The following is a 12029-nucleotide window of genomic DNA, read 5'->3' on the forward strand; positions in this document are numbered from 1 at the left end:
AAATTCCTTACATTCAAAGTATCTAGAATATATTTTTTATTTTAAAGACTAGGCAAACTATTGATGATTTACTTAGTTAAGGTGGATTAGAGTTTATATGAGCAATAATCTTTAAAGCTATGTCTTTAGTTCTTTAATATACACTAGACAAACCTACCTTGATTGTTCTCTCTATGTGTATGTGTGTGTGCATGCATGCATGCATGTATGTGTGTGTCTCTCATTAAAAACTTGTTTCTATCTCTCTCATTAATAGATATACATATGTATGTGTGCATGTATTTATGTGTGTATATTAGAAGTCTTAACAAGTGCACACACACATATACACACATATGATTAGTTCAAAGAAGTATTACTATATTTTATAGCCTATGAATATTAATATTTTAACAACATGATGTCAACTTAGCAAAGACGTGCACAATGAGAGACTAAGATGATTCTCTCTCTCTCTCTCTCTCTCTCTCTCTCTCTCTCTCTCTCTCTCTCTCTCTCTCTCTCTCTCTCTCTCTCATTAAGCATATTGACTGAGTATCAAATTTATACTTGTTTTCACCAATCAATATCCCTTTTTGCCACCATAATAAATAATCCAAAAAATATATAATTTTTAATAATAAGTGTTTATTTTTTAACCAATATTTAATAAGGTTAGAGCCATGTATTAAACAAAATGTTTAGTGAGTATTTGGAATGGATGCAAATGAAGATATGTTTATACATCAACCCATGCTTACCGAAGAGAACTTACATCTCATATTTGGAAAGAGAATAACTTTTCTAACGTCGCCCATAGTGTGACCAGCAAAGCAAAGACGTTGCTAATTATTAGAGTAAATGTATTTTGTTTTGTTGAGAAAATACAAACGTATCTTGCTTTGGTTAGCTATGATTAAATTTATGATAATCTTTTACTATCATTATCTGTCAATTTGTGAAACAATAGTATACTTACCAAAAATCAACGTAATATGAATCTAGATCTGGATTGCTTGCAGAAATTGTTTGTATTATAAATATATTGTAAATATGAGAGAGAGAGAGAGAGAGAGAGAGAGAGAGAGAGAGTAACTATTTACAAGTAAAAAAACGAACTATTTGTTGCGACACATGTCATAATCAAATGCAAAACAAGTACTATCAAACCTAGAGTACTCGTAGAAATATTTTTATATTGCAAATGAGAGAGAGAGAGAGAGAGAGAGAAAACTATTTATTAAAACACCTTTCATAATATAATATAATACATATTCTATTAATCCATAATACTAGCACATTATTTTTGGGTTGCAAAAGAGAGAGAGGGAGGGAGGGAGGTAGTGGTGATGGTGAGATAGGTGGCATGATTTGAGAGAGAGAGAGAGAGAGAGAGAGAGAGAGAGTGTGTGTGTGTGTGTGTGTGTGTGTGTGTTGTGATAGAGAGAGAGAGAGAGAGAGTGTGTGTGTGTGTGTGTGTGTGTGTGTATGAGTGAGTGAGTGAGTGAAGGTGGTGGTGAAGGTAGTGATGGTGGTAGTGGTGGTAGAGCCAGTGATGGCAGTGGTGGTGGTGACAGTGACGGTGGCAGCAGTGGTGGTGGTGGTGGTGGTGGTGGTGGTGGTGGTGGAAGTGAAAGTGGAGGTGGAGGTGGATACATCTAAGGCTGGAATAAGTGAACTATGTGAAATAAGAATAGAGGGGTTGCAAAAAAAAAAACTCACTTCTCGCCCTTCCCCAACTTAATCAGAAAGTTGCTGCTCTTTCTGTTCCTCCTCCATCCCCAATGATGTTTTCTTTGTTGTCTTCTAAGGAAGAGCTAGATCATTTGCAATAGAAGGCTAAATTGTGTGATGGGTTTTCTACCAAGGTAAAGCACCTTCAGCAACATATGAATTGTGTTTAGGAAGATTTTGTCCACTATGCTGAATTGGTATCACCTCCATCATTCTTTTGGATTCAGTATCAACAGTAGCACTTGTGTTGTACATTTCCTTGAGTAATGCGGACTTAGAACCTCTAGAGGATGGGTGGCAGAACATGTGGTCTACAGTCTTTTATAAGTCAGATATCCAACCATTGAGATCCCAAGTGTTGAACCATATTGCTAACAATCCCTTCTTCACTGAGGATTTCTTTTGAACATTTGATTTTCAATGTTCAATCTATCCATCTGATCCTCATGAATTCATATCTTATTCCTTAATTTCTTATCAATTACCCTTGTATATTGTCATCCTCACATCTAATCCAAATAGTATCCCTCTCTTATCTTTTACCCTTGCAGTTTTCCCTCAAATTAAAGTTTTTACTACATGTCCATCGATTGTTGATCCTATATCCTCATCTACTCCTATTGAGCCTACTCATGTTGTTCCACCTATTCCTTTTGTTTTTCCAGTAGAATCCCTCCAAAAATTTCTACTTTCTTTCCCTTCTTTCCCATCCTCATTATCCCTTCAAATATCTTCATTTTATGATTTATCTTGCCCGCCTCTTCACTGTTCCCCTCTTATTTCCTTACCATCTCCATCTGACTATATTAGCCTTCTCCACAAGTAGTGATGGATACTCTTGGGTATAACCGTGATATCCTCTGTTGACGGCGATAGTGAACATTGAATGATTCTTTGACAAGACCAGTGTTTAATTGGCCTATCATTCCTAGTTTCTAGGACACTTCTACGCAATGTTCTACTTCTTATCTTCAATTTGCTAGAGCACATGCTTGTTCTGAGGATACTTCAGTATGCTTGTTGGCATCTCATTTTTATTGATATCTTGTTTCTATGCATTAGCAGTCTCACCTGAATACTCAGAAGAGTATTCCAAACTTGATGATTAATCCTAATGAGGATGTAATTGTTGCTCAAATGGATGTCATGTATTATTTTGCACAAGCTTTTTCTACTAGGTTTATTATCTTATTGGAAAGGATACGTTGTTTATAGTTTTTTCAGAATGTACCTCTACATTTTGTGGATGGGAACAAGAGTTTGGAACATCTCAAGTTGAAGTTCAAAAAAATATATATTCATTCTACATAGCTTGTGGACACTCTCTTAGATGTACAGATATTTTTCATGAAAATCTCTCTCTTTGCTCTTCATTTTTTGGGTGCATGTGCCATTTAGTCTACATTGTCTTGTGTCTATGTGAGTTTTGTATATGTTCTATGGTGTGTATATGTGGTGCTTTATCCTTCTTGCGTGGAGTTGAAGATAAAGATGGAGCTTATTGAGAAGTTGATTGATGGTGGTTCGTGATTCTATCTTACGGAAGATGCCAAAACCTCTTATATTCTTTACAAGTTTGTCATGTTTTTCTATTTCTAAGTTGTGTTAATGGATAAAGGTGTCTTCCTTTCGTTGCAATTCTTTATTAGATACATGTTATGAGTTGGGGTTGTGCTTGGATGGTGTTTCTTGAAGATGCTGCGGAAGATTTAGGTGAGCTATATTTTGAACTTGTATTCTCTTTTTTCTAGGTCGTGAGGATGCTCCATGATTAAGTGTGGGGATATGTTGACTGTTGAAATGACTTGATTTTTTGGCTGATTTTTGTTGATTTTGTGGTCTAAATGGTTGATTTTTGATTGATTTTGTATGACGATTGATTGTTTTGGAAGAGTTTGAGAGTGTTTTGGATAAGGTTGATTATGTTTAAGAAGTTCATGATGTTTTTCAGTGGAGATATGATGTTCTATTGATGTCCTAATAGTGTCTTATTGGTTTTGTTAAGCTTCTATTTTGCTATGTTTTCCTTATGTGTGAGAGGATGGAATGATGATTGATAGAGTTTGAGAGTGTTTGGAAGCTTATTGGATGATTCTTGATGGTTTTAGTTGAGCTAAATGCTTTTTGATGACCTTCTATATGGAATTGTAGACCCTCTAATGATAATTTGTAGAGCCTCCATTTTTGTTCGGTTTCTGTTCTGTATACCTCTATAAGCATTATGATAGATGAATATGTAGATTGGGGAAGTTTTCTCACCTTGGGAAGAGATAAATACAAGTTCAAAATAGCTCAAAGAAGTGGAAGAAGTAGCTGTCGAAGGCTCACATAAAGATTGAAGTAACTGTGACATTATTGAGCTGCGAAAGGACACTGTAGTGGCCCTAGTGACCTTTTATAGTAGACATACCTCTTGGAAGGGGTATCCATGACCAAAGAGGAGTTATGGATGATTATTCTTGATTACTCCAATGTAGTATTGAGAGAGAACATGTGTGAGAGAGAAAGAGAGTGAAAGATAGCCAAATCTATGCAAAACAATGGATCTATGAGTGAGAGATTGTGAGAGAGACTATGAAGACTACGAAACTATTGAAGATAAATACTATGTGATGATTTCCATTCAAAGTGGAGCATTCCTTTGTGTTCTCTTGTTTTTTTAATGAAGAACATGAAGAATGTATTGAAGTTTTGTTGTGATAAATCCGTGGGAGAATTTTTATATGAAGTTGCATGAAGATTTGAGAAGATTGGTGTTGTTTTTCTTGTTGTGATTGATTAAATTATGAAGAACATGCTTGTTGATTATACAAGATAGATTTTTATTGCAGTAGATTCCCCATTTTATTGGTGTTCCTCTTGGGGCACTAGACATCCCAAGCATACTCGGACGACTTGTCACCTTGAGCATTGCACTACACTTACCACTTGTCACCAATGCACTTGCATGAGCACAATTCACACTACACAATGAGGTAGGCACAATCCCAAGAGTAGCACAATAAGTCGATGTCCAAGAGAAGGCTTATCATGAAGACCCATTAACATTAGTGGCTATACTCCCTTCCATCTCTCACTTCCTAATTCTTTAGTAGTTCTCCAAAGCAACATCATTTACTATTGAATACCCCATCATCTATGCACACCATCAATTACCACTCCCCAAAGTACCAATCGTATTAGTCTCAATATCATCTACAACATTTTTCCTCAACATCAATGACAACAGTCACTCCTCTAATAGGACCACTTCATCATCAACCATCCTATTATTCCACATCTTCAATGGTAGCTACTACATGCTACCTTCGACATGAGCACCATGGGATTAGCACTCGTTTGGGAGAGGGATACTATTGATTGCATTTTCGGAAGGAAAAAGACAAAGAAAGTCAAAGTGCAAGTGCCAAAAATGTTAACTATATTTTTGGAAGGACAAAGTCAAAGCAAAAGTGCCAAAATTTATTTTAGAAGTGTATTAATTTTTACACTTCATCGGATTATTTTTTGTACTTGTACTTTTTGTTTAGGGACATCATATGTATATTTATGTTGTTTTATGAAATTCAAGCTCACTTATGCAAATTGTACTTTTTTCCACCATGGACTTGTTAATCCACAAAGGATTTGATGGTTGTATTAATGTATTCCGTTCATTTTCAGCTTGGACTAGGTCTAGTCACCTTAGAAAGAAGCCTGCACTAAGTAGAAGATCACTCATAAGCCCACTAAGAGGATGGGATCCTTGAAAGGTGGTGAAAACCCTAATTTACAAGGGGCCTCGACCCTAACCTTTTTGTATAAAAGACTTGAAAATGAATGGAACAAGCTATTCATTTGCATGTAAACTCGAGCTTCTATTCTTCCAATCTTTCTATGCAACCATTGTTGAGAGCTCGCTCTCAATTGTACCTCTCTCTCTCTCTCTCTCTCTCTCTCTCTCTCTCTCTCTCTCTCTCTCTCTCTCTCTCTCTCTCTCTCTCTCTCATTTTATATCCTTCAATGTAAGAAATCACACGCTTGCTCATCCTTGTATTATAATGAGAAACAACATTGCTATGTTAAAATGGACCATAAACAAAATAGGTCATTGTAAAAATATACACATACCAAGAAAATACTTTAAAAAAGAAGAAGAATGTATATCTCTATGACATGCTACCACAAAGTCTTTTGGTATCAAACTTGTAAACTTGTATCCATACGCATCTACACAACCGTAACACATACAAACATACACCATTGTAACATGTACATGTATTCTTCCTTTGTCTGATAGATCCCACATGAATCATGTATTATATGAAGCCATAAGAATCGATCACACACCCAAATAATGAAACCATCTTCACCACAAGAATTAAAAGTCCAAAGTAGTTCAAAATGAATAACCCTAGGAGCCAATAGCTAGACCCCAAAGCGAGCAAGACATTGCCCCTTCAAAGAAAATTATTCCCAGAAAATGTACAATAGTATACAAATGAAACATGTATCTCACGAGACTGTCAAATCTATAACCCAATATCCACAACAATAACAACCCTTGTCTACTTCTAATATTATAGCAATAAGAGAACCCAATATTTTGTCAATCAAGGACATCACACTTCAATTCCTAATATACGCACCTGAACAACAACCTCCTACTACAATTAAACCTATAGTCAAGGAAGTTCAATAACAAAAGAAGCACAAGGCAACTAACCTACAACAAAACCTAAATAGATCTTGGCCAATTAAGTACCAAATACACCGTCAAGGGAGTTCCTCCAAATGTAAGTCCCCCAACTAACAAGAAGCCCAATTGTACTCGAAGAACCATATGTAGATGGTTGAGCAACTTTGCTCCATTAGAGAGCTTTACACAACTTGATACTACCTTTCACCCTTTCACTAGGCTCCATATCAACTTCAATGAGTATGAACCACATCCATTTCTAATATGCAATCAAAAGTCCCTTAGAGATAGACTTATGAATTTTGCCTCAATAGTGTCACCACCTAGTTCAAATTTGATCTTTGTTAAACTTGGTTAACTCTACTTCACTTCTTACTTCTTCCACTATCATTCTATTAGAGCTTGTTATATCTATTTGCATTCCTTAAACAATATAAGGATATTGAAGAATGTATATTATAACAACCAATTAGAAATTGCGAAAGTCTTGCCCTAATAGTTAGTCAAAATTTGGATTTCAAAAAATTTGTGATTTATTCCCCAATTGTCAATAACAACGCATATAGTGCACTCTGCTTCCTTAAGGTTGGTCTACTTATCTTTGAATGTCACCTATGATAACACAAGTTCACAAGCAAAAGCAATTGCTACTCTACCTTGTTTCGTGTCACTTTTCTCCTAGGAGGGTTGGTTTCTACTTTCTTGCATTAAAGACAAAGAGGTTGGTTAGAAAAATATACTCTTATAATCTAATCTTCGCACACCAGTAACACTTACACTTGCACATGATTCCTTGGTTTGTCAAGTAGGCATATATACTCTAGCACTCAAAAGTTGGGACCTTGGAAATCCATTCTTGTTCTGGTTGATACCTCTTCCACTAACTCATGTTTGGAACCCTCTTTCCCTTTTGTCTAGATTGAAGATTACCCTTATGAGGGCATCCTCCAAGGAAATCAACCCCATTATTTCAAGGTTTGAATCTAGGGATGGATTTAGCCCTTGACAAAATCGAGCAATCTATTGATCCTATGAGGCACATTCATGGAGGTTTACAAATTTACAGTAGCTTTCCAAGGTCATCTACAATTGATATAAGCTAAAGGATTCCATCAAAATACAAGGATTCAAAGGATTGGTAGATAAGCCTTATTTCACTACTACTTAATTCGAGCACCTTTAATTACTTCATTGTCACAATTCCGCTATTTCCACCAAAACTTGGCTTCTCTGACAAGTCTAACTCTAGCAATCAACAAGGAATTCCTACCCATCCAAATATGATACGCATCTTTCAATCGTGCAATATATATGCGTTTCTGTGCTTTCAAATAGCATATTCTCATAACATCTAAAGATAGTCTCGTTACATCCATCAATTTTAACCTTGGTACTATCCTCTACTCGAAAAAAACATGTAGGTTCATCCAACTTGGCTTACATTAGAAACATTCTAGATAAGCGAAAAATAAGAGAGTAATTGGTAAAAGCATACCTATTTAAGGTCACAATTTTTTTCCTCGAATGAACACCGCACCATCCATATCCCATGTACAAACATCAACCCTGGTACTAGCAAGTTTGTGTGACTGATGAAGACAAAGAGTAGCATCACACATCAATGCTCATATCTTTATCCTCCAAGCATAGTTGGAAATTTTTAAACTGCTACGTGCAACATCTGAAGGATCACTTTAGGAGACAGAATGCACGATAACTTCACCTTCCTCACTTTTTCATTTTTTTCATATTTTCTAGAGCTATCATATGATAACTTTGCTTTCCTCCCACATAGCAACTTTGTTTTTCACTGTCCCCCTTTTTTCCTTCTCTCTCCCTCTCCTCTTTTTGTTTTTTTTTGTTCTCTTTCATGTTTTTTCATTTTTTTTCTCTCTCTCTGTCTCTCTATTTCATTTCTTCTCATTTCTCTTTTGCCTTCTCTCTCTCTACACACATACTATATTTCCTTTCTTCGCATTTCCTTCTCATTTCTCTTTTGCCTCCTCTCTCTCTCTCTCTCTCTCTCTCTCCCTTCCCCCCCTCTCTCTCTCTCCAAATCCATTGCTCTCCAAAATTTCTCTTCCCTCTCACTCTTTCAATTTTATTATTTCTCCCCAAATTCCTTTTCTCTCCAAATCATTTTTTTCTCTCTCCCCCCAAAATTCCTTACTTCTCTCTCCAAATGTCCTTTACTCTCCATTTTTGCTCTCTCCCTCTCATGCTCTCTCTCATATCTCTAATTTAAAAAAAACACATTTATTTTTGAAGGCTCTCATTTAAAAACAGACCCCTCTCTCTCTCTCTCTCTCTCTCTCTCTCTCTCTCTCTCTCTCTCTCTCTCTCTCTCTCTCTCTCTCTCTCTCTCTCTCTCTCTCTCTCTCTCTTTCAAAAAAACCTCTTTTTAATCACACACACGCAGTGTGTGTGGCACATAGCTCTGCACCTCTGCCTCTCTCTATTGAACACTGCACCACCTCATTGTTTGCTCCCATAGTAGCGTTGTCGCCGTCGCTGCCAATTAGCTCATCACTACCATGAACGAGAGAGAGAGAGAGAGAGAGAGAGAGAGAGAGAGAGAGAGAGAGAGAGAGAGAGAGAGAGAGAGAGAGAGAGAGCCCTCAAAAGCAGAGAAGAGACATTGCAAAGAGTAAGCGATAGAGTGGGAGAAAGGTTTTAATTCAAAGTTGAATTTGAATTTCAAAGTTTTGTCCAGTTTGGTAAAAGCCCTCTCACATTTGGCGAAATTTGGGAGGTTTGGGAGGCATTTGTTGGTTTAGTATTTCACCAAAGCTACAACCAAAATTATAATGTAGAATAGATTGTATGGTTTTTAAGTATCCCTTGCTCTCCTTTCTCCACTATATTATGGCCTTCGCCCTCTTTATTTCAATAGCACTCATTTACTTTTGATTTTCTTATCACTCTCACACTACTTCTCCTTTAACTCTCAAGATGAATAGCCAAAACATGGTTAATATCCCCATTGTGGTTAAATAAATTGGAGGGATGCGATGTATTTGATTAAAAGGAGTGCCAACTCTAAGGGGAGGTGTACACTTATGTTGGGAAGGAGGAGGTGTTGTCACTACATCACTCCACCTCTTCATCCATCTCATCACCACTTCATCTCTTGTGTTTACTCAAACTCTTACACATCATCACACTCTTGCATTGACATGGCAAGAAATTACATCATTTTCTTCATCATGATGGCTATGATACCTTTTCTCTTGGTTACATGGCAACACACACAACAACAAAGAAATCCATTCCATTAATCGATTATGAGAAAAAGTATCTCCTATAGATCAGGAACTCACAAAGTATATGGTTTCTAAGAGCATTTTCTCTATCATCTAGGAGTTTGCATCTCCGTTATATCTTGGGTAAGCATTGTGATCTATTCATTGTTAGAAGAATGGGAGAGAGATAGGAGCAACTGAGAGTTGACTACTCTCGTTGTTCTTCATTATTCATCTTACTCTTACTGACTGAATAACACAACATGAACTAGGTCTAAGTGACCACATTGACTAATCACAGACTAACTAACTATGGTTAAGTCATGTACTGACTTATTAAGAACACACACATGATCGATTGTTACATACACCAAGTTGTCATGTCAGTAGGTATTAGATGAGTGACGGGAACTTGACTATCTCAATACTCCCTCTCAAGCTCAAATGAGGTACTGTACTCTAAGTAGCTATCTGAAGTAACTAAACTTATCTTTACCTAGTGACTTGGTAAAGATATCTGCTACTTGATAATTTGTCTTCACATGCAAGAGATCCACTTTTCCTACAAGTACCATCTCATGGATGAAATGATAGTGTATCTCTATATGCTTCGTTCTGGCATGGTAACCAGGATTTGTTGCCAAAAGTACACTACTCAGGTTATCACAAAATAATGACACTGGAGCCACTACTTGCATATCCAAATCAACCCATCAACTTAAGCAACCATGTAATCTCACACGCAGCCAAAGTAGCACCTATGCACTCTACCTTAGTAGTATTAGTTAGTGTAACAATCGATTGCTTCTTGCTACTCTAGCTAATCATCCCACTGCCAAAGCTAAATGCATAGCCACTGGTAGATTAGCGATCATAAGGACATCCTGCCCAATCTGCAGCATCAGTGTATCCAATGAGCTTCATGTCCTTATATTTCTCATAAAATAGCCCACAGTTTATCGTTCCCTTGACATATCACATGATCCTTCTTATTGCATCCAAATGTGGTTTCTTGGGCTTTTGCATAAACTAACTAATAAGCCCAACTACATAGCTCTGATCAGGCCTAGTGATAGTCAAGTATATCAAACTTTTGACCATCTGCTTGTACATTGTAACATTTGCAATCACAGCTACAATGTCTACATCCGCTTTTATTCTCTCTCTCTCTCTACTTTTATTCTCCCTCCTCTCTCCTCTCTTTTCCTTCTCTCTCCCTGTCCTCTTTTTTCCTTATTTTTTCTTCTTCTTTCCTCTCTCTCTCTCTCTCTCTTCTTCCTTTTAAAAATTTTTTTCTTCTCTTTCTCTCTCCTCTCTTTTCCTTCTCTCTTTCTCCTCTATTTTTTGTTCTCTCTCTCTCTTTTTAAATTTTATCTTTCCTCTTTTTATAATTCTCTCTACATGTTTCCTCTTTCTCTCTCTCTCTCTCTCTCTCTCCTTCTTTTTCTTCTTCTTTTTTCACTCTCTTTCCCCCCCTCCCGAGTCTCTCTTAAAGTATGTGAATTTTATCTTTTCCCTATATATAAATCTCTATTTATGTTGATATTCTCTCTCTTCTATGTATGAGGGATGTGAGTTCCACGAGCCCTTACCTCACTCGCGGTGTCGCATTGTGGTGGAGAGCAGGTTGATATTGCGCCATCCCGTGTGCCCGCGAACCTTGTGCCTTGTGCATTCTCGTCGTGTTATGCTCGCGTGCCTTCGTGCCGCCTTCGCAATACACTCATGCCCTCCATTTTTTAGCCCCGCACTACTTGTTGTTTCCTCATGATATGTTGAGATAAGCTTTTGCATGCTTGTGGGCGCGCCGATAGGTGGGTGATTCCCCTTGATGCGGGCTCTTTAGGGTGGGTCTCTGCCTACCCCAAGGTGGGTTCGTGACACTTTCTCCTCTCTCTCTCTCTCTCCGTCCCCTTTTCTTCTCCTCCCTTTCTTCTAATTTTTTTTCTTCTCTCTCTCTCTCTTTTAAATTATATATTTTCTCTCTCTCTCTTCCCTCCTCTCTCCTTCTCTCTCAAAAAATATTTAAATTAAAAAAAAACTTTTCTCTTTTCTCTTTTTTCCTATCTCTCTTCCTCTTTTCCTCTTTCTTCTTCTTATTCTTCTCTCTCTCTCTCTCTCTCTCCCCCTCTCCTTTTTTCATTCTCTCTTCTAATTTTTTTAATTCTTATCTCTTTAATTTTTTTTCTCTTTCTTTTAAAATTTATATTTCCTCTCTTTATAATTCTCTCTCTTATTATTATTATTATTAATATTTTCTCTCTCTTATTTTCTTCTCTCTACCTCTCTCCCGTTCTCTCCTCTCTTTTTCTTTTTTCCTTTCCTCTCTCTCTCTCTCAAAATTTATATTCTCTCTCTCTATAATTCTCTTTCTCTTTGTTCTCCCTCTCTCTCCT

This window comes from Lygodium microphyllum, chromosome 18 (assembly GCF_053477565.2).
Source record: "Lygodium microphyllum isolate KBCC chromosome 18, Lygodium_microphyllum_v1.1.10, whole genome shotgun sequence".
NCBI classification, from domain to species: Eukaryota; Viridiplantae; Streptophyta; class Polypodiopsida; order Schizaeales; family Lygodiaceae; genus Lygodium; species Lygodium microphyllum.